Here is a 27,069-nt window from a genome sequence, read left to right on the forward strand (position 1 = left end):
GAGAAGAAGAGACTGGCTTTTAGAGCCCTCAATGTAGCAAGAAGAGCCTGAATCAGTAGGAGTGATAAAGAAGGTATATAAGATACTACAGAAACATCCGTACCGGTTGCCTGGGTGAGTATAAAGAAAAAGAAGGAATTGACTTTCAAGAAAAATAATTGACATTTGATAGTCTTAAGAGACAAAAGTCAAAACAGGGTAGATTCGGTCTTAATGGGAGACAAATTTAGCAAGCAAGCTGAGATCTTAGGTCTACATTTTAGGCCAAGGAAAAGGAACTGAGTGCATTTGTTTTTTAAGGTAGATTATATGCCAGTGCACAACATACTTAACGTAAGTCTGATTCGCTTTATAATAATAATTTTGAAATTATTTTATTTGTAACTATCCTAAGCATTACCTTTTATTGTTAGATTATTATCTAATGCCCACAAATGATAGCATTTGAAAGTAATTGCTGGCAGGGCATCGTGGCTCATGCCTATAATCCCAGCACTTTGGGAGGCCATGGTTGATGCATCACATGAGGCCAGGAGTTCAAGACCAGCCTGGCCAACGTGGCAAAACCCTGTCTCTACTAAAAATATGAAATAATTAGCTGGGCGTGGTGGTGCACATCTATAATCCAGCTACTCAGAAGGCTGAAGCATGAGAATCGCTTGAATTGAGGAGGTGGAGGTTGCAGTGAGCTGAGATCACACCACTGCATTCCAACCTGGGGGACAGAGTGAGACACTGTCTTAAAAAAAAAAAAAATTGCGAGGCCACCCTTGGTAGCCTGTAATCCCAGCACTTTTAGGAGGCCAAGGCAGGAGGATTGCTTGAGGCCAGCAGCTAGAGACTAGGCTGGGCAACATGATGAAACCCCCGTCTCTAAAAATAATTTTTTAAAAAAATTAACCAGGTGTCTGGCACACACCTGTAGTCCCAGTTACTCAGGAGGCTTAGGTGGGAGGATCACCACTTGAGGCCAAGAGATCAAGATCAGCCTGGGTAACATAGCAAGACCCCCACCTCTAGGAAAATAAAATCCCAAGTTTTCAGTTATTCACCCACTTTAGGTTTCCACCTTCCTTAGAAAGTAAAGTAGTATAAATTATTTCTGAAATTTGTGAAAACGATGTACCACATAACCCTCTCAAACCAGGTTGCTTCTACTCCAGTGACTTCATTCCTAAGGGGCAAAGTAACTCGAATGATAGGTGAGCTCATGACATGGTTTAGCTCCATATCAAACTCTGGATTTGGGAAAATTGCTACTGATTTATTAGACACTTGAATTATTATATGCCAGGTCAGAATTTAGCAACTAAACTCTCAGGAATTTGTAAACCTCCTTTTTAACATAGAGAAGTGAGTCCAGGCTGGGCATGGTGGCGCCTGTAATCCCAGCTTCTCAGGAGGCTGAGGCATGAGAATTGCTTGAACCTGGGAGGTGGAGGTTGCAGTGAGCTGAGATCACACCACTCTACTCCAGCCTGGGCAACAGAGGGAGGCTCTGTCTCAAAAAAAAAAAAAGTGAATGTACTGTAAAGCCTATTTACACCTCTCCATCACACATAATTGCCTATACATTATGCCCAGTGCCTGGCCCCTATTGGATTTCTGACAAGTTTTAATGTTGTTAGGTTAAGAGAGAACCTGTTCCTCAAGTTTAGTCTTATCTCTAGTATTTAAATTTTTCATGAAGGAAGGCTGTGCTAAGGTGATAACCTCATTCCTGAAGAACACTTACTTTAAATAGGAAATGTTCAATTGGTTTTCCTCATTCTATGAAAAACTCGAAAAGGCAACAAAAATACACACTATTCTCTGGTTCATTTGATAACAATATTGTGGTAGTCTAGGCATTTCTCCCGTGTCCCAAGCACAACTTATCTGACCACATCTATACAACAGACATTCTGTGGCGAACTCTCTTTGTTTTGTTCCATGCTCCCCTGTATGGCCAGTGAAAGGGCAAATGGAAGTAAAAAGGATAAGAGGACACATTAGATAGCTTTGATTGCTGCATTCTTCTAAAAAAGTTAAATGAGGCCGGGCGCGGTGGCTCAAGCCTGTAATCCCAGAACTTTGGGAGGCCAAGACAGGCGGATCACGAGATCAGGAGATTGAGACCATCCTGGCTAACATGGTGAAATTCCGTCTCTACTAAAAAGAATACAGAAAACTACCCGGGAGAAGTGGCGGGCTTCTGTAGTCCGAGCTACTCGGGAGGCTGAGGCAGGAGAATGGCGTAAACCCAGGAGGTGGAGCTTGCAGTGAGCTGAGATCCGGCCACTGCACTCCAGCCTGGGCGACAGAGCGAGACTCTGTCTCAAAAAAAAAAAAAAAAAAAAAAAGTTAAATGAAAAAGATTTTACAAATGACATCAAAACTCAAGGGTTCGTCTAAAAGTATCTAAGGGTTAACTAGTTCCCTTTCTCCACAAACTCTGCCCATGTAGGTAAGTTTTATTTTTCAGAGGAATAAGAAACATGCAGTTATTTGCATTTATAATATTTTGTGAAAGTTCTGGGTTTTGTTTTTGTTTTTTTTGTTTTGAGACAGAGTCTCACTCTGTTTCCCACCTAGGCTGGAGTGCAGTGGCACAATCTCGGCTCACTGCAAGCTCCGCCTCCTGGGTTCACGCCATTCTTCTTTTTCAGCCTCCTGAGTAGCTGGGACTGCAGGCACCTGCCACCACGCCTGGCTAATTTTTTGTATTTTTAGTAGAGACAGGGTTTCACCATGTTAGCCAGAATGGTCTCGATCTCTTGACCTGGTGATCTGCCCGCCTTGGCCTCCCAAAGTGCTGGGATTACAAGCTCGAGCCACCGTGCCCAGCCGAAAGTTCTGTATTTTTATGAGCTTCGGGTGGTCTTATGTAACCCATAGCATTTGATTACTAAGAATATATCCTCTTGGCCAGGCATGGTAGCTCACGCCTGTAATCCCAGCACTTTGGGAGACCAAGGTGGGCAGATCACGAGGTCAGGAGTTCGAGACCAGCCTGACTAACATGGTGAAACCCTGTCTCTACTAAAAAAAGAAAAATTAGCCGGTCGTCGTGACGCACGTCTGTGATTCCAGCTACTCAAGAGGCTGAGGCAGGAGAATCACTTGAACCCAGGAGACAGAGGTCGCAGTGAGCCGAGAAGCGCCACTGCACTCTGGTCTGGGCAACAGGGCGAAACTCCATCTCAAAAGAAAAGAATATATTCTCTTAAAACTCCTTTGCTTTTATGCTAATACCCTTTTCTAGTTGGTTTCTTCAGCTTCTTAAATGTTGAATTTCCCAGTGTTGTGTCCCCACCAATGTTAAGTTATCCATTTTACTAACTGCAATAATCAATTCCCATACCCTTACCTGTCAATGACTCTAGAATTTGTAATCTCTGAACTCAACTGAAATTACTAGATACATTACTTGTCCTATGAAGTGCCTCAAACTAAACAAATTTAAAAGTGTAATCCCAGCACTTTGGGAGGCTGAGGCGGGCAGATCACTTGAGATCAGGAGTTAGAGACCAGTGTGGCCAACATCGCAAAACCCCGTCTCTACTAAAAATACAAAAATGAGCCAGGCATGATGGCACGTGCCTGTAATCCCAGCTGTTTGGGAGGCTGAGGTGAGAGAATTGCTTGAACCTGGGAGGCAGAAGTTGCAGTGAGTCCAGATCATGCCACTGTATTCCAGCCGGGGCAACAGAGCAAGATTCTATCTCAAAACAAAGGAAACTTTTTTTAGATAATGGTTAAAACCATTTTCCAGCGTAATTCATAAAATCAAACATTTTTCCAAAAATATGTTTCCAGAAAAATGTTTTTAAAACACTGTTCATTCACCAGAGATTTGAGGGTAAAGTCAAAACACATTGTGACGTGCCAGGTCCTTCATCTGACCCCTGCTTTAACCTCCCAAAGTGTTAGGAACATCATGAACACTGCTTGAAACCAGAATAATCCAAGTTTGAATACCTGGTTTTCCACTCCAAGAAAGACTTTTAGGTAGTTTGCTTTCTGGGACTCAGTTTTATGTTCCATACAATTGGTAAAATATTAACTATATAGTGGTGTTAAGAATTAGATATAAAACCTTTCAGGAACAATTATTGACTTGTAAGCCCAATTTTTTTTGGTCCAGAAAATAACACATTCCCTTTTATTTGTTACATGTGTTCCTATCATGCTGTCATGTTCCTGTTCCTCGTTTCCATTAGCATATGAGATCTTGATAAACACAATGTTTTTCATCTTTGTGGCTAAAGTGCACAGTTCCTGGCATGTAATAGGCATGCAGTTTTGTTGCACAAATAAATAGATAATCTGCTTTGATGCCAAATGCCTGAAAATGTTGCCATAGTATGTGTTTATTACAATAGAAAGGCCGTTGAATATAAAATTTGATGCAAATGGTCTGGTTGATTCTATACCATCATAAGACTTCAGAGGGTTTTCCCACACTTTTCAAAAACATGTGTCTATTATGTTGCAAGCTAGAAGGACTAGTCCCTACTGTATTCATTTATAATCTAGTTTGGGATCAAGCCACATCAGAATATAACCAAATACTGTAAGCATTCAGCCAGATATCCCAGTTCATGGGGTAGTGTGTTTCACAGAAGAAATACAATTTTTGGATTAGGAGGCAGATAGTTGTGGGTTTCATTGGGAAAGGGTGGGGCAGTAGAGTACAACATATTTGCAGTCAGCATGGTTTTGTGTGTAAAAGCATAAAACAGGAACAGAGATAATGTTTTAAGTAAACTAATTTCACTGGGCTTGTGTGATCTAGTACGTTGGGGGGTGGATTGGACCACATAATTTTATTTTTAATTTGGACTCTTTTTTTCTGTGAATCTTAAGCCACGACTTTCTCTATTTTGTTTCTTTTATATTTAAGGAAACAGTCTGAGAGAAATGACTGAGTCGCAGTGTAATAGGGGACAGAGCCAGGCCTGAACCTAAATATTGCTGTTCTACCTCTAAGTTGAAAATAGGACAGTCAGTAAAAGTCTGTTGTATACTGGGTTATAAGATCTCATTTCTAATCTAACTTAGATGGAATCAAGGTTAGAAAAAGTACTTGATTCTTACCACATTTTTTTCTTACTGGTTGTACATAGAAAGAGATTGGCCTGGCACAGTGGCTCACAACTGTAATCCCAGCACTTTGGGAGGCAGAGGTGGGTGGGTCCCTTGAGTCTAGATCAGCCTGGGCAACATCGTGAAACCCTGCCTCTACTAAAAATACAAAAATTAGCTTGATGTGGTGGCATGCTCCTGTAATCCCAGCACTTTAGGAGGCTGAGGCGAGCGGATCTCTTGAACCTGGGAGGCAGAGGTTGTAGTGAGTCGTGATCATGCCACTGCACTTCAACTTGGGCAAAAGGGCAAGACCCTGTCTCCAAAGAAAAGAAATGAAATTAAATTAGGAGCAAGCATGAGTTTTAAGTGTCAGACTTCCTTTCCCAGTACACTCACCTACTACAGGCTGCATGATCTTGATGGACTTACTTCACTGAACTATTTCCTTATCTGTAAATTGTTTAATTATCTACAAATGTGTAGCTTGCTACCTGACAGCATTAGATATTGGATAATTGATTGTTACTGCTATTAATAAACATGGACTTAGTTCTTGAAGTTTTAGTTTTATGCTGAGAATCCATGTAACACTGGCAATCTATGTCTATAGCAAAAGCCAGAACTTACCATAAATTTTGCTGTTGCATTAGGAAATACATCTTGATAACTGATACTTATATACTTAATATTATTGTTCTGTTATTTCTTATTCTGGGCCCCAAAAACTTTTATTAAAATACTTCAAATTTTAGGTTAGCATTTTTGTTCATGTTCGGACGTCTTAAATTCGTATACTCATGCAAATTTTTTTTTTTTTTTTTTTGAGACAAAGTCTCTGTCACCCAGGCTGGAAAAAAATATCTTTATAGTTTTGTGCACATTTGGCAATCAGAAATAATACATTGTTGTACTATGTTTATGCTTTGCTATTTTTATATGATCAAGACATTACTGTTAAAGTGAATACTCTCTGGCCATGTATATAACCATTGCTATTAAGAAAGTTGTGATTGTGACTTGGAAATAGTCATATGGAGACAGTTCTGATTTAATTCCCAGGTAACTTTCATATTGTCACCATTTTGCAGTGTGCATTTCAGAATAATTTTTCATACTAATTTATAGATGTGGGAACACATCCATTAGAAAGCTGAAGCTAATTTTATTCTCAGATAACAATCATTTAATTATAACATTGAATTTTAAGAGGAAAAATATAGTACGCTGTCTTGTCTTTTTCTGCTCTTTCTTTTCCATGTATGGGTAGTTCATGTTTTGCTTTAATAACATTTTTTGCCGGGCAAATGTCCATATTATACATTCTGATCACTTTACCTCCATCACCCTTGAAATCAAAAAGCAAACATTTGATTTAGTGGCTTTTACGTTGCAAAATGTGTATCGACATCTCTCATCATTTTATCAGCTTTGTTCGTACTTAACATGGTAGTTCTACTTTACGAAAGAAGCCTGTCACTAAAATATAACACTCAAAATTAAAACATAAATTTTCATAAATTTCACAGTGCTTTTTTGCATTTGTTCTAGAAACAGTATCTCACTCTGTGGCCCAGGCTAGAGTTTTCAGTGGCAGGGCAGTCATAGCTCATTGTAACATAGAACTCCTGGGTTCAAGCCATCTTCTACCCTCATCCTCTCCAGGAGCTAGGAAAGGTATGTGCCACCAAGCCTGGCTAATTTTTAAAAGAATTTTTGTAGAGATGGGGTCTTGCTGTGTTGCCCAGGCTGGCCTGAAGCAGTTCTCCTGCCTTGGCCTCCCAAAGTACTGAGATTACAGGCATGAGCCACCACACGAGGCTATCAGAGTGCATTTTGAAAAAAGATAAAAATGTCTAACTCCTGTTTGAGCATGTAAGGTGTCATCAGATATGATGCTGGGTATGTTAGCTTATTCCTTTCGTCTGAAGGTTGTTTTTATGCTATCTTAATGAACCATCAAGGTTCTGAAATCAAACATTTTGAAAATACTTGACTTATGGCCATTTTATATCAAGTGTATATACTTTTATTGTTTGTGTGCTTAAAACTGGTTATTTTCATGAATGTACTTTCTATGGATCACTAAATGTCAGAACCAGCTAAGAATGAAAATGAGTACCATTTATACTTACTGTCAGCTGAACACTTGCATTGTTTTTACCTTTACGGTGTCTCTTACAGAAATTAGTTTTTAGGTTGTGGTTTCGTACATGGCAGAGCAGCTGCCTCCCTGTGATCTATTCAAAGTCAACCCTGGACCCAAGGGATTGTCTGCCCTTGGCGTCTCCATTGCCATCCGTCTCTCTTCCTTCCTCCCTCCCAACACCCCCGGGGGTGTCCTTCCCTGGTCCGCGAATGCCCACCCTCTCTGGGATTCCGGGGCAAGTGGCAGGTGTCTTGTGCGCCCGCAGCATGTTCAAAAGCGCAAGTCTCCATCCGAGGCCTTTCCAAGCTGGCGATGCTCAGGGACACGATGCCATGCTGGGGATGGCTGAGGTTGCAGGGGCGCCTCCGCTCGGTGTCCCACCTTTCTAGTTCTAGTCTCCTCCCCCAACCCCACTAGTGGCTTGTTCCTGGTCTGGGATGGGGTTGTAAAGCGTGGCAAGTATGGCTGAGGCGTGGTTGTTTGAGGGCATGACCCTGCAGCCACTGTCCCAGGGGTCGGGGTGGCCGTGTGGATTGGGGGTGGCCAAAAGTGGTTCTGGGGTCCAGCCCTCTCCCACTCCGTGGCAGAGTGGGGGCGGTCACCGCCGCCCCTGAGCCCTTTTAAAAAAGAAAGAAAAAAATTAGTTTTTAGTGATAGGAGAGACAATCTTTCTGTCAATGAGGAAGTTGAGATAAATTGAGATAACTCAGATATAGGTACTATATTTTCCTTGGTATTATCAAATTTTTTTGATCTTTTTTTCATCAGATTGGATTCATATGAATCAGTTCACTCAAGTGGTTACATTAAGTTATTTTTTGTTTTCAGTATTTTATCCTGTGTCTTGCTCTTATGGGTAATCCTTAACGTAGAGTAGTCACCTAAGTTTCAGTTCCCATTCTTCTCCATCCTCCTTTTTTCCATCCCTATACTCTCCAGACTTCCCTCTGGATCAACTATGCAATTTGTGTATGTTAATATAACAATATATACTCCTTCTGCAAATATTAATAGATGTATGTCAAAGTGTTCTGAATTTGTTATCTTTACCCCTGGGGGCAAGAATTAGTTTTATTTGTAACTGGCAAGTCAAACTTTGGTACTATAGGAAGCCCTCAAGCCTCTGTGACCAGAGGTTAGCATAGGGAAACTGAGACATTTTAAAACGTTTTTCATATTAAGCTATGAAGAAAAGTGGCCTTCATTGCACTTTGGTAGTAGACCACTTCCTAATTCATACCTTCAGGTCCAAGTAGCCTTCTCTGAAATTAAAAACAAAACAAAACATATTGAAAAAGTTTGTAGGGTGAAGTTATATGCCATCAAAATGATCATGAGATACAGCTATTTTTGTGTATCTCTACCTTTTTTGACAACCAATCAAATTGAATTTTTTTTTTTTTGTGGGGGATGGCCAGTAAAATAGAAACTGTTGGCCATGTGTAATGGCTTATGTCTGTAAATCCCAGCACTTTGGCGGGGGCCAAGACGGGTGGATCGCTTAGCTTAAGAGTTCAAAACCAGCCTGTGCAACATGGTGAGACCCTGTCTTTACAAAAATACAGAAACTAGCCAGGTGCAGTGGCGTAAGCCTGTAGTCCCAGCCACTCCAGAGGCTGAAGTGGAAGGATTTCTTAAGCGCCAGAGGTCAAGGCTGCAGTGAGTCATGTTCCTGCTATTACACTCCAGCCTGGGTAACAAAGCAAGACCCTTTCTCAAAAAATATATAAATAAATAACTAGAAACTATGAAATTATTTTCAAGGATAAGTAAGGACTAAATTCAGAGTAGTTTAATCAGAGGCCTACATCAAAACATAACATGTATTTTTAAATTAATCTCTTTAAATGCATGGTTAAGTTACCTGTATATGTGCTCAGTAAAATCGGTCATTTCTGGGAAAGAAATGGCTATTTGGTTTTCTATGCATAAAATTAAGGTAGAAGTCCTTTTTCTCCTAACAGCCTTGGTCATAGTGGATCCAAAAAAAAAAAAAAAAAATGTCACTTGGGCTATGTCTTACACTTGTTTCTAAAACAATGGAACAAGTCAGATGTTTGTCGAAAACATTTATATTTGCAAATAAAGTTTTTTCTTGCCTTACATTTTGATGAAATAAGTATAATTTGTGTGAAGATTAAAATACTCTAAAACATGAATTGATAAAGCAAAATGAAGGAGCCAGATTTCAAAATCAAGTTGTGGGGTGAGACATGAGGATGGGAAGAAGAGAATTAAGGATTCATATATGGAGTTTTAATTTAGTTCCTTAAAATTCATAGTGAAAAGAATAAGATTTTGGTGGGGGGGGCGCGGGAGGGGAACAGAGTCTCACTCTGTCTCCTAGGCTGGAGTACAGTGGTGCAATCTCGGCTCACAGCAACCTCAGCCTCCCGAGTAGCTGTAACTACAGGTGCCTGCCACCACACCTGGATAATTTTTTATTTTTAGTAGAGACAGGGTTTCACCATGTTGGCCAGGCTGGTCTGGAACTCCTGACCTCAGGTGATCTGCCTGCCTCGGCCTCCCAAAGTGCTGGGATTACAGGCGTGAACCATAGCACCTGGCCAAAATTTGGTACTTTATAACTCAATAATTGCAACCAGACCAGCTAACTTTTTTAAAACTTGGGGCTCTATAATGTTCAGATGAAGGTAAATGTAGGGTATAGACCCTCTTTAGATTGAGGGAGTAGGAGTTTTGACATCACAGGTCATTTGGAGTTAAAGGTATGAAATTTGAAAGTAGTTTGGTTATACATGCCCTTTGGAAACCAGCGTCTTTCTTTTTTGTTTTGTTGGGGTTTTTTTTGAGACAGAGTCTTGCTCTGTCGCCCAGGCTAGAGTGCTGTGGCGCAATCTCGGCTCACTGCAAGCTCTGGTTCCCAGGTTCACACCATTCTCCTGCCTCAGCCTCCCAAGAAGCTGGGACTACAGGCGCCCGCCACCACGCCCGGCTAATTTTTTATATTTTTTAGTAGAGATGGGGTTTCACCATGTTAGCCAGGATGGTCTCGATCTCCTGACCTTGTGATCCACCCGCCTTGGCCTCCCAAAGTGCTGGGATTACAGGCGTGAGCCACCATGCCCGGCGTGCAAACCAGCCTCTTTCATTAGGGGAATTAGTTTTGGTGGAGGGATTCATTCAGATTGTTAGTATGTATCAAGGGAGTCTTTGTATACCAGAAGGTTTGAACTGGTTGGGAGAAATATTCTTATAAGAACAGGGTAATTATTAATCATAATAATCTTTGTCAAGGTGCCTAAGTAACTCCTTTATATAATAGCAGCCAGTGATTAGATAGATTCATACCAAGCAGGTTAGATTTATTCCTTCTGAATCAAAAAACCCTTTGCTTCATAATCTAGGTCTTGTGTCTCACAGAATCCTTTATAATATAGAATAAATGGTTGAGAGGAAAGACTCACATTGTGTATACCTGAAATTCAAATAGGATAACTTTCTCAAAGTTTTAGGAGAGACCAAATAATGTATGTCCATGTAGCTCTAAGATATGAGTCAACAGAGCAAAATAATTATGAAACTCTTGTGGGGTTTTTGGTAGAGTTTTTATAGAGATCCAGTATATATGAGAAGCAAACTAAAAAGGGTTGCCAAGGGCTTTAGAGCCAATCAAATTCCTGGACTTGGAGGATTTGTTGAATGAATTGAGTGGAAACCAGTATAGTTGCCAGTTTTAAGTTCGCTCAATAGCAGCATTCAATTAGATACTGAGTTTTAAAATAGATTTTTTTTTTTTTTTTTTTTGAGACAGAATCTCACTGTGTCACCCAGACTGGAGTGCAGTGGTGCGATCTCGGGTCACTGCAACCTCTGCCTCCGAGTGCAAGCAATTCTTGCCTCAGCCTCCCAAGTAGCTGGGATTATAGGTGCCCGCCACCACGCCCGGCTAATTTTTTATTTTTAGCAACAGCAGGGTTTCACCGTATTGGCCAGGCTGTTCTTTAACTCCTGACCTCAGGTGATCCACCTGCCGCTGCCTCCCAAAGTGCTGGGATTACAGGTGTCAGCCCCCGTGCCCAGCCTAAAATGGATCTTTTAATACCAAATAAGGACATCATCTTATGATTTAAAAATTGTCTTTTTAAAACCTCGCCACATTGTTCTTATTCTCATTTTGCTATACAATAATGAAAAGTTATCCAACATTCATTTTGGAATATTATTTTGGAATCATTCATGTATCTCATCTGTCTGATTTTACCAACATGGAAAGCATAACTCAAAGACAGTCCTTTAATCAGTTTTTTAAATGAAACTACTTTTCTCAGCTGTAAAAAAAAAAAAATTATAATAGTCATCAGCATTCTTTTAAATTGTGACAAGTTAGTCTTAGGAGGATACAAAAATGGGCCGGGCGCGGTGGCTCACACCTGTAATCCCAGCACTTTGGGAGGCCGAGGCGGGCGGATCATGAGGTCAGGAGTTCGAGACCATCCTGGCTAACACGGTGAAACCCCGTCTCTACTAAAAATACAAAAAATTAGCTGGGTGTGGTGGCGGGCGCCTGTAGTCCCAGCTACTTGGGAGGCTGAGGCAGGAGAATGGTGTGAACCTGGGAGGCGGAGCTTGCAGTGAGCCAAGATCGTGCCACTGCACTCCAGCCTGGCCGACAGAGCGAGACTCCATCTCAAAAACAAAAAAAAAGAAGGATACAAAAATGTATAAAAGGCTCGTGAATTTCTGACGAATTTAAATTAGGATATGTCCACAAACAGCAATTAAATTTGTTTCCAAAGAGTTATTTCAAAGAATCACGTATTACAAAAAAATGGTGAAAATATAGATATAGGTCACAATTTATAGAACTTCTGTATATTGTGTATGTTTCCATAGAAATAGGTAAAGAAAATAAAATAGAATGGTTTCTCTTTGGGTTATAGGCTTACAGATGGATTTTCTACAGCAGGCATATGTTACCAAAAAAATGGGAATGGGCTAATGCTTAGATACTAACTTAAAAATGGGATAAAAACTGAAAACAGTATGGTCTCAGATTATCAGAAGCCTAGGAATCATCTTCATTTCTTTAACACCCATGTTCCTTATGTCCCTAATGTCTGTTCTAACTATAGTTCTTGGCCTGTCTCCCCTCCTTGTCTTTACTCACACTGCCACTACTTTAATTCAGGCCTGGAAAAGTGTACTCAGTCACTCACTCTGAATATTTGCTAATACAAGAGTTTGTGTATAGAACTATGTAGTAACTCTTAGCTTACCCTCGCTTTTAATTTTTCTAATCCATCTGTTAACCCTTCAGAGTGATTTTGTGTATCTGATATTGCTTGAAAGCTTTTAATGGATCCCGTAATCTGCCTCTTGCCTTTTTTTCCAATCAGAAATACCCAGTTGCTGCTGCTTTTGCTTCCAGCCATATTATTACAGTTTGAGCATCCCTAATCTGAAAATCCAAAATCTGCAATGTTCCAAAATTCGAAACTGCCAACATGATGCCACAGGTGGAAAATTCCACACACAACCTTATGTGATAGGTCACAGTCAAAACTTAGTGTCATGCACAGATATTAAAAATATTGCATAAATTTACTTCAGGCTGCGTGCATAAGGTGAAGCATTTATGAAACATAAGTTTAGACTTCCATCTCACTCCCAAAATACCTATCTCATATATGTGGAAATATTCCAAAATCCAGAGCACTTTTGGTCTCAAGCATTTCAGATAAGTGATATGCAACCTGTACTATTATCTCTTCATAAAATACCCCCGTCTATTTTGTGAATGCAAGTGTTTGTGTAGCCTTCTCTGATCTTTTTCCAGTAGGTCTATTATTTTTTGTAATTCCATGTACCCTAGCTCTATTATAGTGCTTAACTGCAGTTTATTACCATTATTTATAGACTCTTTACCCACTAGAACAGCAGTCTCCAACCTTTTTGGCACCAGGGACCAGTTTGTGGAAGACAGTTTTTTCCATGGATGGGGTGTGGGGGTGGTGTTGATTTTGGGATAAAACTGTTCCATCTCAGGTCATCGGGCATTAGTTAGATTCATAAGGGGATTCTAAACTCCCCACTTAATGTAACACTCTACTTCTTTCTTTTCATTGATATAGATAATATATGTGCATATTTAGGGGTACACGCTCCTTATTCTACTACTGTAAAATAGTAGAATTTATTCCTGCTAACTTTACTTTTGTACCACTTAACCAACTTCTATGCCTCCCTCCTTCCCCCACCTCACTTAATATAAGCATCTTTTATTTTTTATTTTTGAGACAAAGTGCCCATCTCAGGTCATCGGGCATTAGTTAGATTCATAAGGAGTTAGCTTCATAGATCCCTCACATGTGAAGGTTCACATTCCTATGAGAGTCTAATGCCACAGCTGATCTGGCAGGAGACAGAGCTTTGGGGGTGGGTAATGCTTGTTCACAGCTCACCTCCTGTTGTGTGGTGGGGTGGGGGAGGGTGTTGGGGACCCCAGTACTAGAATATTAGTCCCTGAAGAGCAGAATATCTAACTTGCATTGTCTCCCTCAGATAAAAGGATTCAGTTTATTGTTAAACGGGTAGTGCCTGCATTAGTACCTAGGACATAGTAAGTGCTTAAGTAACTTTTGAATTAATTGGGTTTGTTCTCTTTGGTATAAGTATAAACCTGCAAAATAGCTCCTAAACCTAGATTGTAAAGAGAAGAAAGGTTAGAGATGCATTTCTATAGTTAATGACAGTTAATGTCCAAGAACGTAGCCATCCTTAGTAAAGAAAAAATAATACCAGGAAAACAGTTGGGCATCTATTCCTCTTAGGTTTCGTCAGGCACAATTATCTTGAAAGACTAGCAATCCCACATGAAACATACCCTGGTACTCATGTGTCCGTTGCAACTGTAAAGGTGCTTTAACTTCAAGGGAACTTTAGAGGAGAGAACTTTCCCACAGTTCACTTTCCTTAACAGTTCAGTGGCCCTGTTTACAGGATGAAAGTTCAGGTAGATTCTCTGGCATCTCATTTCAAAAGAATAGATACTGTCCTGCAAATATGGATGCAGAGACATCAACACTTACCGACCTGCAGCAACATTCATAGGAACTAAACAGATTTGCAGCCCAAAATGGCACTGGTAAAAAATACATGTCAGTCTGCACAGAGATTCTGAATGATTTACAATAAACAATAGATGATGTTAATACCTGTTTTTAAAAAGTTGAGTCCATCAATCTGCTAACTAATCCCTTCCACAACGCAAGCAAGTTTGTATTCTTTGGAAAGATTTGGCACTAAGTTAAAAGTCACTTCTAAGTTTTGCAACAGTAAATAAGTTGATTTAATCTGTTACATAGATACCAACAGATTTCCAAAGTGGTAGTTGTAGGTACTACATAAAGTATGAGTTTCCCTACTATGGGCATATTAAAATGCTGCAAGTTGGTAGTTCCCAAGCCAGTTTGATCACCATAATCATTTTTGAAACTTACTAAAATACTCTTAGACTTCTTACCCACAGGTCCCGGAAACAAGATGTTAGATATCATCATCCGTAATTTTCTTACAGTGTAGCAATTTTTGAAGAACCATATGCTGCACTATTATAAAAATCTGCATTTTTGACAAACCCCTCATTCCCAGGTATTTAATTTGCAAATGCTGCATTGATAACACTTTGGTATATGGAACGAATTGCTTCTCTAAAATGGAAACTATGGAAAGCAATAGTGCAAAGACATTATATTTTCATTTCTTTTTAGGGGAGTGTTACTGTAATATTAGACATCCAACCTGAGAAGTTTGGAGGTACTATTGCCATGAGCCATTTCTTCTGTAATTCAAAAGTTATCTTTGAAGTGACTCTGATTACCTGGGAATGAGAAGGCCTCCTTTCTGGGATGCAGGCGTGCATTTAACATAGACTTCAGGACAAATTAAGTTGATGTTTGCTGCAGGTTGCTATGAAAATTTAAATTCCACTGAACTCGCCCTCAATCTTTAGCCCTTCTAATGGGTGATATTTAGGATTGGCTCTGGGAACATGTGTTAATTTTTCTTAGTAAAACTTATTTAAAGCTTCAACACTAATACTTCTCTAATTTTGGTATCATGATTCATTCTCAGCTTTAAAAATAAAGTATCATGGATCAGTTTCCTTTTGTGGTAACTGCAAGCATATACAGTTGACTCTTAACTACTCAGGGGTTGGTCTCTGACCCACCTCCCATGCAGTCAAATTCACATATAACTTTTCACTCCCCAAAAACCAGACCTAACTGCTAATAGCCTACTGTTGACTGTCAGCCTTACCAATAAACATAGTCAATTAACATATATTCTGTATGTTAAATGTATTATATACTGTCTTATTACAATAAAGTAACTAGATAAAATCAAATGGGCTGGGTATGGTGACTCGTGGCTAGTAATCCCTGTACTTTGGGAGGCCAAGGCGGGAGGATCATTTGAGCTCAGGAGTTCAAGACCACCCTGGGCAACAAAGTGAGACCCTGTCTCTACAAACCAGGCATGGTTGTGCATGCCTGTAGTCCTAGCTACTCAGGAGGCTGAGGCAGGAGGATTGCTTGAACCCAGGAGTTTAAGGCTGCAGTGAGCTATGATTGCACCACTGCACTCTAGCCTGGGTGACAGGTTGTGGTCCTGTTGAGTTTGAGACCAGCCTAGCTAACGTGGTGAAACCCCGTTTCTACTAAAAATATATAAAAATTAGCCAGGCATAATGGTTGGCGCCTGTAATCTCAGCTACTTGGGAGGCTGAGGCAGGAGAATTACTTGAACCTGGGAAGCAAAGGTTGCAATTATGAGGAAGAAAAAATATATTTACTGTTCATTAAGTAGGAGTGGATCATAAAGGTGTTCAATCTCGTTGAGTAGGCTGAGGAAGAGGAGAGGGGTCTTTCCTCAGGGGTGGCAGAGGCAGAAGAAAATTTGTGTGTAAGTGGACGTGCACATTTTAAACCCATATTGTTCAAGGGTCACCTCTATTTAAAATTTCACATTCAAATAAATTTGACCCTTATTAATTATAATATATAATATCCATAATTCTTAGAATAGTAAATGAATGTTAGATTGTAAAATCATTGGCCTAGAGGAGTTGTCTAAAGATTGAAATAAACCAGCTCCTTGGCTTCTTTATTTTTGTAAATGAAGGGCAGACACAAAGTAAATTTCCAAGTCACCTTGATGAAGTCAGGCACTTTGAAGCCTAGCTATGAGTAAACTCAGTTATACTGTCTAATACCTATTTTAGCTTTTCTGTTTATGGCATAAACTTTAAGGCCAGTCTTCTTTTAAGAAGTCAAAAGTAGAACCTTTCTAGCAGAAGTGTTTTTCAAACATTAAATCCTAAACAAAAAAGACAAAAAAGTGACCAAATTACAGAACTCTAGGAGTTTGTCTTAGCTACCTACCACTGAAAGAGGATATTTCTTTTAAAGAAAATTGGAATATTCTGATGAACTAAACTTTTTTTGTCAAACAGGTAAAGTCTTGTTAGCCCGGAAACTATCTCTTCTTAGGAGTGTTTAAGATTTGTTGAGAGGGAGAAGGCTTTATTTCTCACTTTACTTCTTTCTTTTTATTGATATAGATAATATTTGTGCATATTTTAGGGGCACATGTGATATTTTCATAATTGTGTAACATGTGTAATGGTCAAATCAGGGTAGTTGGAATAGCTGTCACCTCAAACATTTATCTTTGTGTTGGGAACATTACAAATCTTCTGGCTATTTTGAAATATACAATATGAATTATTAACTATAATTTTCCTACTATACTGTAAAATAGTAGAACTTACTCCTTCTGACTTTACTTTTGTACCACTTAACCAACTTCTATACATCCCTCCTTCCCCCACCCCACCTAATATAAGCATCTTTTTTTTATTATTATTTTTGAGACAAAGTCTTGCTCTGTCACCCAGGCTGGAATGCACTGGCAAGATCTTGGCTCACTGCAGTCTTTGCCTCCCGATTTCAAGCATTTCTCCTGCCTCAGCTTCCCAAGTAGCTGGGATTACAGGCTTGTGTCACCACACCCGGCTAACTTTGTATTTTTAGTAGAGATAGGGTTTCAGTATGTTGGCTAAGCTGATCTTGAACTCCTGACCTCAGGTGATCTGCCCACCTCGGCTTCTCAAAGTGCTGGGATTACAGGCGTGAGCCACCACGCCCAGCCATAAGCATCTTTTCAAAAGGTGGAGGGGGCTATCAACTGTTATTTTAAGCATAGTAAGAGTTCATCCTACTGCTTTTACAATGAATTACTGCAAGATGTTTAGACATTGTGATCTTTTTATTATGGTTACTGTTTTCCCTAAAGGTCAAACCAATAACTTTAGATCCTGAAGTACAACTCAAGAGTAGAAGCATCACTTAATTTAATACTACTAACTTAAAAGAATAGCAGATCTTGCTTAGTGTGGTGGCTCAGGCCTGTAATCCCAGCACTTTGGAATGCTGAGACAGGTGGAGCACCTGAGGTCAGGAGACCAATGTGGCCAACATGGTAAAACCCTGTCTCTACTAAAAGTATAAGAATTAGCCGGGTGTGGTGGCACACACCTGTAATTGCAGCTACTCAGGAGGCTGAGGCACGAAAATTGCTTTAATACGGTGGGCAGAGGTTGCAGTGGGCCGAGATTATGCCACTGCACTCCACCCTGGGTGACACAGTAAGACTCTGTCTCAAAAAAAGAAAAAAGAATAGTTGTGTATCTTCAGATACTTAGATGTCATGAGCTGGGACTTTAATGGGCTATTTTTTAAATTTGACATTAAAAATTCAGTCCTAATGCCAGTAAGTAATTTTCGTTTAATTCCACATGTGTTTGGTGTATTCATCAAACACCTTCTGAATGTTATTAGACTTTCTATATAGTTAACCTTGGATATTATATGCTGGTTCGGTAGATGTTTTTGTTTTGTTTTGATTTGGTTTGGTTTTTTTTTACACACGTCTTTTAGCTTGGTTGATGTGCCCTCAGCCTGAAAGATGACAACATGCTTATTTATTAGACAACCAGATTACTTGACACCCTATGTTTGAGGTCCCGGGTTTAGATTGGTTATTAAATAAGCATTCATTAGGTTTTCAATTATTTATAAAAGCTAAATATAAAGAGCCACAAACTATTTCAACAAGTTTATACAGCCAAAGCATATAGATAAATGTATGAAACAATATAGTAAATACATGAGACCAAAAATTCTAGTCTTTCATCACTCTGGAAATAAACAGATGTTTTGTGTGTGATTGTTTCTGAGACTGCAGACAGGTATTTTTTATTATTAACTCCTACCGTGTTCAGTACATTATTCAGAAGATTAGCCAGGAACAGAAAATGTGCAATTTAATTTCCCTTAGGTTCAAGGTATAAGCTAAACAGAGTCTTTCCCTGCACAAGTTGTCAAATTGGCTGTTTCACTGGATAGTAGATGGGGACAGTGGGAATCTTGTTTGTTCATTGATGGGCGGGCGTCATTATTTAGATAATGGGGCATTTGGCTACCTTGAAAGTCATGTTTACTCCCTGTGTTACCCTCACTTCATTGAATTTCTTTACTTTGACTTTTGGAGCTCTGGGCAGAAATCACATATTAGTTTGGAGGACTTTATTGTTTTATTCAAGTTAAAGTATAGGGTTTCCCCAGATTGAAAACCAGAGTAGCCCATGACCATTCCCTGTGGGATTCTGTAACTATTAAGGCAAAAGAAAATGCAGTTGCACTTATGAGTATATGGATAAAATAACGTGAAGTGAAAAGGGGAGAGATTTTTTTTAAAGATGTCTATATTTTAACTCCTGACTAGTAAATTCAAGGATACCAGGACAAATGAGGTATAGACTTTAAACCTTCCAACATTCCATTGTGTTAATCATTCTTCCTCATCAAAGAGGCAGTAAGGGATAATTTAGAGTGACTACAGTTACAAATAATGTGCTATGTAAGCACCCAAGAGCAGAGATAAGGGTGGAATTAAGGGTGTTAAAGAAAATACGGCCTCCCTTCTTTGTTTGCCATTCGATTGTTTTTGCTGTCCCTGGAGACTCGTATCTCTCTATTCCTAGGACCAAAGTTTACACAAGTGCCAAATACATGAACAAGAACACCCCATTAAAATTCCTGTGAAACATTATACATCTTAAGAAAGCAGATGTGTCTATGGGCTGTCACAAATACCAGTCTTGCTACGTTAAGCAAGTAATTAGTGGAGACATACTATTTAGGATTCGCCTAAAACCCTCCAAGATAGAGGTCCCCAATCCCAGCCCCTGACCAGCCACACCAGCAGGCGGTGAGCAGTAGGCCAGTGAACATCATACCTGAGCTCAGCCTCCTGTCAGATCAGTGGCCACATTAGATTATCATAGGTGTGAGAACCCAATTGTGAACTGCACATGTGTGGGATCTAGGTTGTGCTCTCCTTGTGAGAATCTAACGCCTGATAATCTGAGGTGGAAGAGTCTCATACCGAAACCATCCCCTGCCCTGTCCGTTGAAAAATTGTCTTCCACAAAATGGGTCCCTGGTGCCAAAAAGGTTGGGAACCACTGCTCTAAGGTGTCCAGTGTTGCCTAACCCCTCTCCCTACTATGCACCCATTAGTTTGCTGATTGATTTCTGTTTAAATAGCCACAGTATATTGGGGCCGTTTATTGCATCTTCGGTCAGCTCTTTTCCTCTGGGTCCCTAGAACTGAAGACAATATCCTAAGTTGATTCTGTCTCACAAAACATGAGTAAAATGAGGAATTGGTTAGGTAGGTGGCAAACAGCAAAGATTATTTGGACTTGTAGCTTGCTCCTTAAGTAGACTTTAACCAAGTAAGCTATTTGAGAAACAACCTTAATTTTTTTCAAGTGTTATTTTTAATTCTACAGGAATATTTTCATAAAGTCATAGTGTCCATTGTGTTAGCAACTAGAATTACAATGGCAGGTTTTAGGAGATACTTGAAACGTGAGATGTTACATTTAAAACTATAAAATTACCAACGTAAGTATATGATTGTACCCATGTGGCAGTAAACTTAAAACTTCTAGTTTTTCAGGTTTTTTTGTTGTTTGACTTTAAAGAGTTTAAAAGGGGAAAAGGAGAGGAATATGTGAGGGAGACTGGCTTGCAAAGTCTAAAGTATTTCTTATGTGGCCCTATATAGAAAAAGGTTGTGTATTCTGGACAAGAGCAATTAAAGGAAATAGTTTGGACTTAAGACTTCTAAAAATAAATAGTGCTCAAATTGCACTTGGAAGCCAGAGACCTTGCTAGTCATCAAAGGTTCAGTTCAGTCAGTACTTAGAAAAGAGGGAAGCCAGCTTAGCTAAGAGTCAGAATACAAATATTCAGAAACGATTAATAGGCAAATAATTATATATACCATGTCCCAGCCAGTAGATGGAATAATATGCCACCATTAAATTTATATTAACATGTAAAAATGTTTGGAGTTTAGGGCTCTTACCCATATCTTAGTGACATAGAAAGAAAAGATAAATCACACGCAACCAGAAAATAGACATGTTGACTTTATTTTAGTACATAATCTGGTAGGATTTTTACATAATCTCACGTACTGGTGCTAGGTAGTTGGTTGTGCCAACTAGAAGTGTCACATAGTTAATATCCTTAAAGAGAAATGGAAGCTAATCAGGTAAGTAAACTGTGAGCTGAGGCCTACGTCAGGCTTGCTATTCAAAGAGAGTAAAGTAATTGGATAAATGTTAATGCCTCCTTGTTGGGAAAACAGTCTTCAAAAATGGCACCAAGTTACAGTTCTAATGCAATGGAGTCACTAATTACTATGAATACTTTTTTTACTCGGCGGATTACTAATAAAGGCAACTGGATACAATAAATGTAAAGATTTTCTTTTAAAACGACAGACTCTTCAGTGAGGCATAAACATTTTATAGAACAATTATCAAAGCTATATTGGACTTAAATATTGGTCATGAATGTATGCACACCCCATAGGTAGCTGCCCTCCTTGGGCAGCTTTTGACTCCTATGCCAAAATTTAAAATAAAGCGTGTTTAATCACATTCCCCAAAAGGAGAACTTCATGAGGCACTAATGAGTAATGTTTATTTTATGAATGATTTTACAGAAGAAATTACAGAGGACGTTTAAATTGCAAAAGTACTCCTCCCTTTTTTTCCCCCCAACAAAATCCTTTGCAGTTATCACCTAAGCTTTTTGGTTGTGTGATTTAAGAGAAAAAAAAAAAGACCTACCTTAACAATTTAAGTAGGCAGTATTGTTTCTCCTCAGCTTTTGTTTCTCACTGTCAGCTGCCTAGTCTTTGTAATTCTTCTTATGCAGAACAACTTAGCATTTGACGCCACTATCACAAAAAAAAAAAAGAAGAAAACAAATATAGCAGTTGAGGGCAGTATACAAGCTTAGCAAGTATATTCTGATACTTGCTTAGGAAGTAGGAAATGTGATCAGATTCTGTTCTTTACCATATGACACTGATTTGCAAGGTCCCACTGGGTACAGGACTACTGGTAAAAAGAACCCTGTAACTTCGTGTCACAGAGGGACACAGCCATATATATAAAACAGCATCTGCCTTAAATCTTTGGGGAACATCTTACTATATTTAACCGGCTAATTTTACTAGGTATTTAGGAAAGTGTGACTACAGTTCAGGGTCTTTGTTTTTTCTGTTAAGACAAGGTCTCGTTTTGTTGCTCAGGCTGGAGTACAGTGGCATGATAAAGGCTCATTGCAGCCTCAACATCCCTGGGCTCCAGCGATTCTTCCACCTTGGCTACCCAAAACTGGGATTATGGGTGTGAGCCACCACACCTGGCCTCTTATATCTTGATTAGGGTCCTGTCTGGGCCTGCAGAGGTTCAATTTGCTTAATCCCAGCACTTTTCCCTCAACATGGAGGTCCTTAGTCAACATTAACCAAGGTAATAAAGAGTTGAAAGTTTTAATCATAAGTAGGTGGAGAGGAGCATTTAAACTGGTTTACCGAATACGTTAAATATTCAAATAACAAAGCACTTGTGAAACAGGTTTTTCTATGGAAAGACAATTTTCCATCCAGCACATTTCATTTGGCTGGATTCCTTTTTTTTTTTTTTTTTTTGTAATAAATAGAACTTTGAAAATTCCAAATCAAATTTGCACTTTTGCATAAAAGGTTCACTTGGTGACTCTCATGCCTCCATAAGTATCTTCCATCTGATTCTACACAACCTATTGCCTTCAGTGTATCCTGGGACCAGCCAAAGAGATGATTCCAACCAGTGGAATCATCATTAAACCAGTGTTTCTTAAAATATGGACATTGAGTCAATCTGCATCAGAATTACTGTAGATTCTGGACAATGTACCAAGTCAACATCAAATCAGTCCTACATTTTGAAAAGGTAACTGTAATGAAAAGATGTTTTGAGATGCTGAAATTGCAGTGAAGACAATGTTCCCACCTTTTTAAAATGGTGTAATGTTAGCCTCATTTATGTATGGAGCAGATTAGTATTTTAATTTTTAAAAGCATTTTAGGAATGCAGATGTTAACATGAACAGTGATAAAGGGGGGCATATTTGAGCAATGATTTTTAAAGAGCTTTGAATTTACAGTGCAATCCTAGCAAGAGAGGGAGAAAAGAACATCTATTTTGAGCTGCAGACATAATTGCACCACAGCCGAGATTTCATAGTCCCTGTCCTCTCTATTCCTGTTGAATTACATGATTAAAGGTAACTATATATATATATATGAAGATGTTTAATTGTTGGAGGTAGGAGAATTTGGGGGGGGGGGGGACTGAGAATTCACCTGGCCAATGAGTTAAAAATGAGAAAAGGATTAGCAATTATCAAAATTTCTAAGTAGTTAAGTATCTGCATGGTGGGTTCAGTATAAACAAACATGGTACTCTCAAATGACTGTTGATGGGCTATTACATTAGCATCCTGTGAACCCTAGTCATAGCTGGAAAGGAGTCTTTAGAGAAATGGAAAAACCAGGTTCTTTGTGCAGAAGGAATATATCTTTTAAACACCCCCAAAGTATAGATTAAGACGTGATTGATGAAAAGTCTCCATTTTCTGATGATGATTTTATGAAACCAAAGTATAACTAAGAACCAACCATCTGAGCGCCAGTAGAGAGTGGAAAATAGGGAAAGGCAACATCTCAGTATGATTTCTGGAGTAAGCAGTCGTTCTTACTGGCTAGGACCATAAGCTTCATTTGTTAAAAGTTCCCAGAAATTAAGCCTGAATGAGCTTAGAGCTTAATAAGAGTTACTTCCAGAGATGCTGCTTTCTTCCCTCAAATATACAGATTAACTATTTTTGTGCCGTGGGCCTTTTGACAGCCCCAAAAAGCCCGTGGATCCCATCTCAATGTTTTACATGTGTATTACATAATGCTCACACATTCTAAATTTTATCTACGGACTCCTAGTTAGAAATCCCTTGTAAGGGGTGTTAGAGTTCTGAGAGAAGGCTGGTAAGTAATGAATGAGGCTGGTAACTTATTTCAGCACCCTGTTCAGGACGGGAATATGTTGTGTTTCAGTTATTCTAGTTTCCAGCTCAATTGGTGTTGGAGAAACTAGCTCACTTATAAGTGACTCGGATGAAAACCCACGGGGAGGCATGTTTCTTTAGTAAGAAACCCTGAGAGCCCCCTTTGAAGTCAATCTGACTAATTAAGAGAAAGAGGTTATATGTATCTCAGTTTTACCTTCTGTGGATGTGATATATTACTGGCATCTCGTTCTGCACAGTCCAAATAAGGTAGACAAGATAATGATTGGTATATAACCATGGATACCGAAGATCCACTGCAAGGCCTGCCGATCACTTTACACAGAAGGAGCCCCTTCCCTGAGGTTTGCTTGCTCGGGGTGTGGTGGTACTTTGCCCTAGTAAACTACCAAGCAAGTCCGAACGTAAGCTCCTCCTCTGGAAGAGCGAGTTGTGGGCGGCTGCGCTGCGGGGGCAAACTCGCCGCATGCCCGCTGGCCAGAGCGAGTCGGGGCCTGGCGTTAGGGCATCCAGACTGGCGGGCATGGTACAGGGCGTATCCCTAGCCGCCTTCTGCGTCATATGGGGCGCCGCCCTCCAGCCTAGGAGAGACGGCCGCTAGGAGGGACAGAGGGGCCTTATCTGCCCGGGTCTTAATACCCCGGGCGGGGTCGGAAAGCGGGTTACAGAAGAGCGCCCAGTAAACTGCAGGGGTGCGACTCGTCTCCAGGGACCGGAAACCCCCAGGGCCGCGCTAACCGGCAACAAACCATAATCCGATCCTGTCTTCGGGATCAGAAGAGAGGACAGCTGGCCCGCGCGCAAGCTCAGTCCCTCCTCCGCAGCCTACAGGAGGAGCCTCAGAAACGCACTTCCGCCGCGCGGGCCTACCTCCACGCAGGGCGCTTTCTAGGCCAGCTCACTTCCGCCCAGCGCTTTCTGCGGCTAGGGGAGTCGGGGCTTTCCTTTTCACCTATTCTTGCCCTTGCTCTTGACTGCCCGTTTCCGTTTAACCCTTTTCTCCTCTCTTGGCCTCCAAAAAAGCAGTCGGCTGCCACTCTCGACTTTTTTGCCTGGGACACCGTCAGCTCACACTCCAAGCCCAGCGCAGCGGCCATCTTCGGTAAATCCTGACAGCAACCCGCATGTCCATTGTCCTATGTGCCCAGAGGGAAGAACCACTCATTTTTCGTGATCAAGCTAGGGGAGGCAATAATGGCCCTGCTGTAGGACTGGCTTTTATTTGAATTCCAACTTTTCTGCCACCTTACCCAGCTGTATCCAGATTTTAAAAGTTAATCTATCCGAGCTGCTTTATTAGGTTGATGAGATGATGCATGCAAAGCGCTTAGAACAGTACTAGGCATTAAGTATCCGACATAAAGGTTAAGTAAAAGTAAGGAAAAGCTATGGAGATGTATTGAGTATCTCTTTGCCCAATGACATATTAGTCGTGTTAAATATGGAAAGTGCCTTTGATTCTCTGTGCCCGTGGGAGAAGGCATGGGAATGGCCTTTTCCCACCTGTAATCAGAGAGCAGCTGTTTGAGAACTCCTCAATATGTTTGCCATCTCTCAAGCAGCCTTTCGGGCTGCTAATTCCTAAGAAGTTTTCGCTTTTATTCAAATTGGCTCATTCCTTTTTGCAAGGTTTTGTACTGAATGAGTATTCTCTTAAGGATGGTGGACAAGCAAAGGTTTGGTAGCATCACAATTTTAATTTCACAGGGAAAATGGATATGAAACATCTTCCCAAGTACATCTTAGGCTGCCACTTGACAGCAAGCCATAATGCTCCCCAACTCTTGGGCCCTACACCCCTTCTCCCCCACCCCCGTTTTAATTCGTCATTGCTCATGGACAGCTGGTTTGGGGACCAGGTGCAGATGATGGGAGGTGTCTTTAAAAAACAGCAAGTGAGAAATGCTAGTTCTGTTGTTTTAAGTTGCACTGATGACCGTGGTAGTTATCTGTGCTGGTGATAATTTATAAGGCGATGATAACGAATTAAGCATACAAAAGATTATTATCTTCCACAGGGAAAAAACTGCAAACTTGTGACACCATTTATGATCCGCTTAGTCTTGAGATACTGAGTAATAGAACTTTCTCCTTCCAGGCTGAATTGTGAACTTGGGTTTGGTTTCTTTCTGCAATCCCTACAGGGCCATAAATTCTTGGCCCTTCAGACTGTTTCTCGTTGGCCCGTAACAGACTCAGTGATACCATCAGTAACCACAATTCACAGTGGAGTCAAATTATCTTATTCCCACACCAGTTGGAGAACTGGAGATTCCTTAGAACTTTAACTGTCATGTTTTCAAAGTTGACATGGAAAATTTTACATGAAGCTTAAAAATACAACTAATCTGTGGTGATAGAGATGAGAAGAGTTAAGCTCTAAAATTAGAAGAGCAGTTCGTTTTGAGGCAGCATTGATTGGGAGGGAGCATGGAGTATATAACTATACATTTCTATATAATGTAAAAATTTATAGGTTTAAGATTTATGCATTTTATGTAAATTATACTACAATAAAATGAAAATGAAAGAAGACAAAGATCATATATAGTTCAATCAAATATTGTGTACAAAGTAATTTCTGTTAAACATATTTTTATGTGTATATGTACCTTTTACATGTATATGTTAAGGATATGCATTAAAATGGTAATAACTTCCTCTGCCTATTGGGATAATGGAGAGTTTTGTTACTTTTTGTCTTTTTTTTAAAAAAAAAAAAACATGTTCTGCAGTGATAATGTATTGCTTTTGTAATTATGAAAAACAAAAGTTATTTTGTAAATCTTTGTTACTGATAAGAGATGGGTATTCTATTAACTACTCAATTCTCATGTAGGAAAACAAAATACATAATGTGTATTTGATAAATCGAGAAACAGAAGCATTACTTAGAAATCTGAGTTACCTCTAAAATAATGACTGGCATTTGAAGTTGAGGATGGGTCTTGAGTTCCTTTGATTTTAAGCTCTTGGATATGAGGGTTGGGTGAGTTCCTTTTTCTCTTTCAAAATATATGTATGTTTAACTTTGCTAAATAAAAGTTAAAAGATACAGTGTATCTCAGTGCAATTTTTTAAAATTTATTTTCATCCAGGCTACCCTTTCCCTTTGTCATTCAGCAGGCAGAACAAGGAAAAATTAAACTTCTAACTGAAAGGTACTTTGAATAGCAATCAATATGAAGTTACAGACAAAATATAAATATTGCTCAATATAAAATGAGGTGTTTTTATAATTGAGGGGACAGAAATACAGCTCAGTTATCATAAATTGCATCATATTCTTTGGGAGGGCCTTTTTGGCTTGCATCCATTACCAATTATATATCT

At 39.7% G+C, this 27,069-nt stretch overlaps 1 long non-coding RNA gene across 1 annotated transcript in view; it reads left to right on the forward strand.

The window, feature by feature from the left end:
- Nucleotides 1-26,798, forward strand: part of LOC105475331 (uncharacterized) — a 32,449-nt gene extending 5,651 nt beyond the window's left edge. Inside the window, exon 2 of the long non-coding RNA XR_011622060.1 lies at nucleotides 1-26,798. This is a non-coding gene — a long non-coding RNA (uncharacterized lncRNA).
- Nucleotides 26,799-27,069: the final 271 nt, after the last annotated feature.

The sequence above is a fragment of the Macaca nemestrina genome, chromosome 4 (genome assembly GCF_043159975.1).
Source record: "Macaca nemestrina isolate mMacNem1 chromosome 4, mMacNem.hap1, whole genome shotgun sequence".
Lineage (NCBI taxonomy): Eukaryota > Metazoa > Chordata > Mammalia > Primates > Cercopithecidae > Macaca > Macaca nemestrina.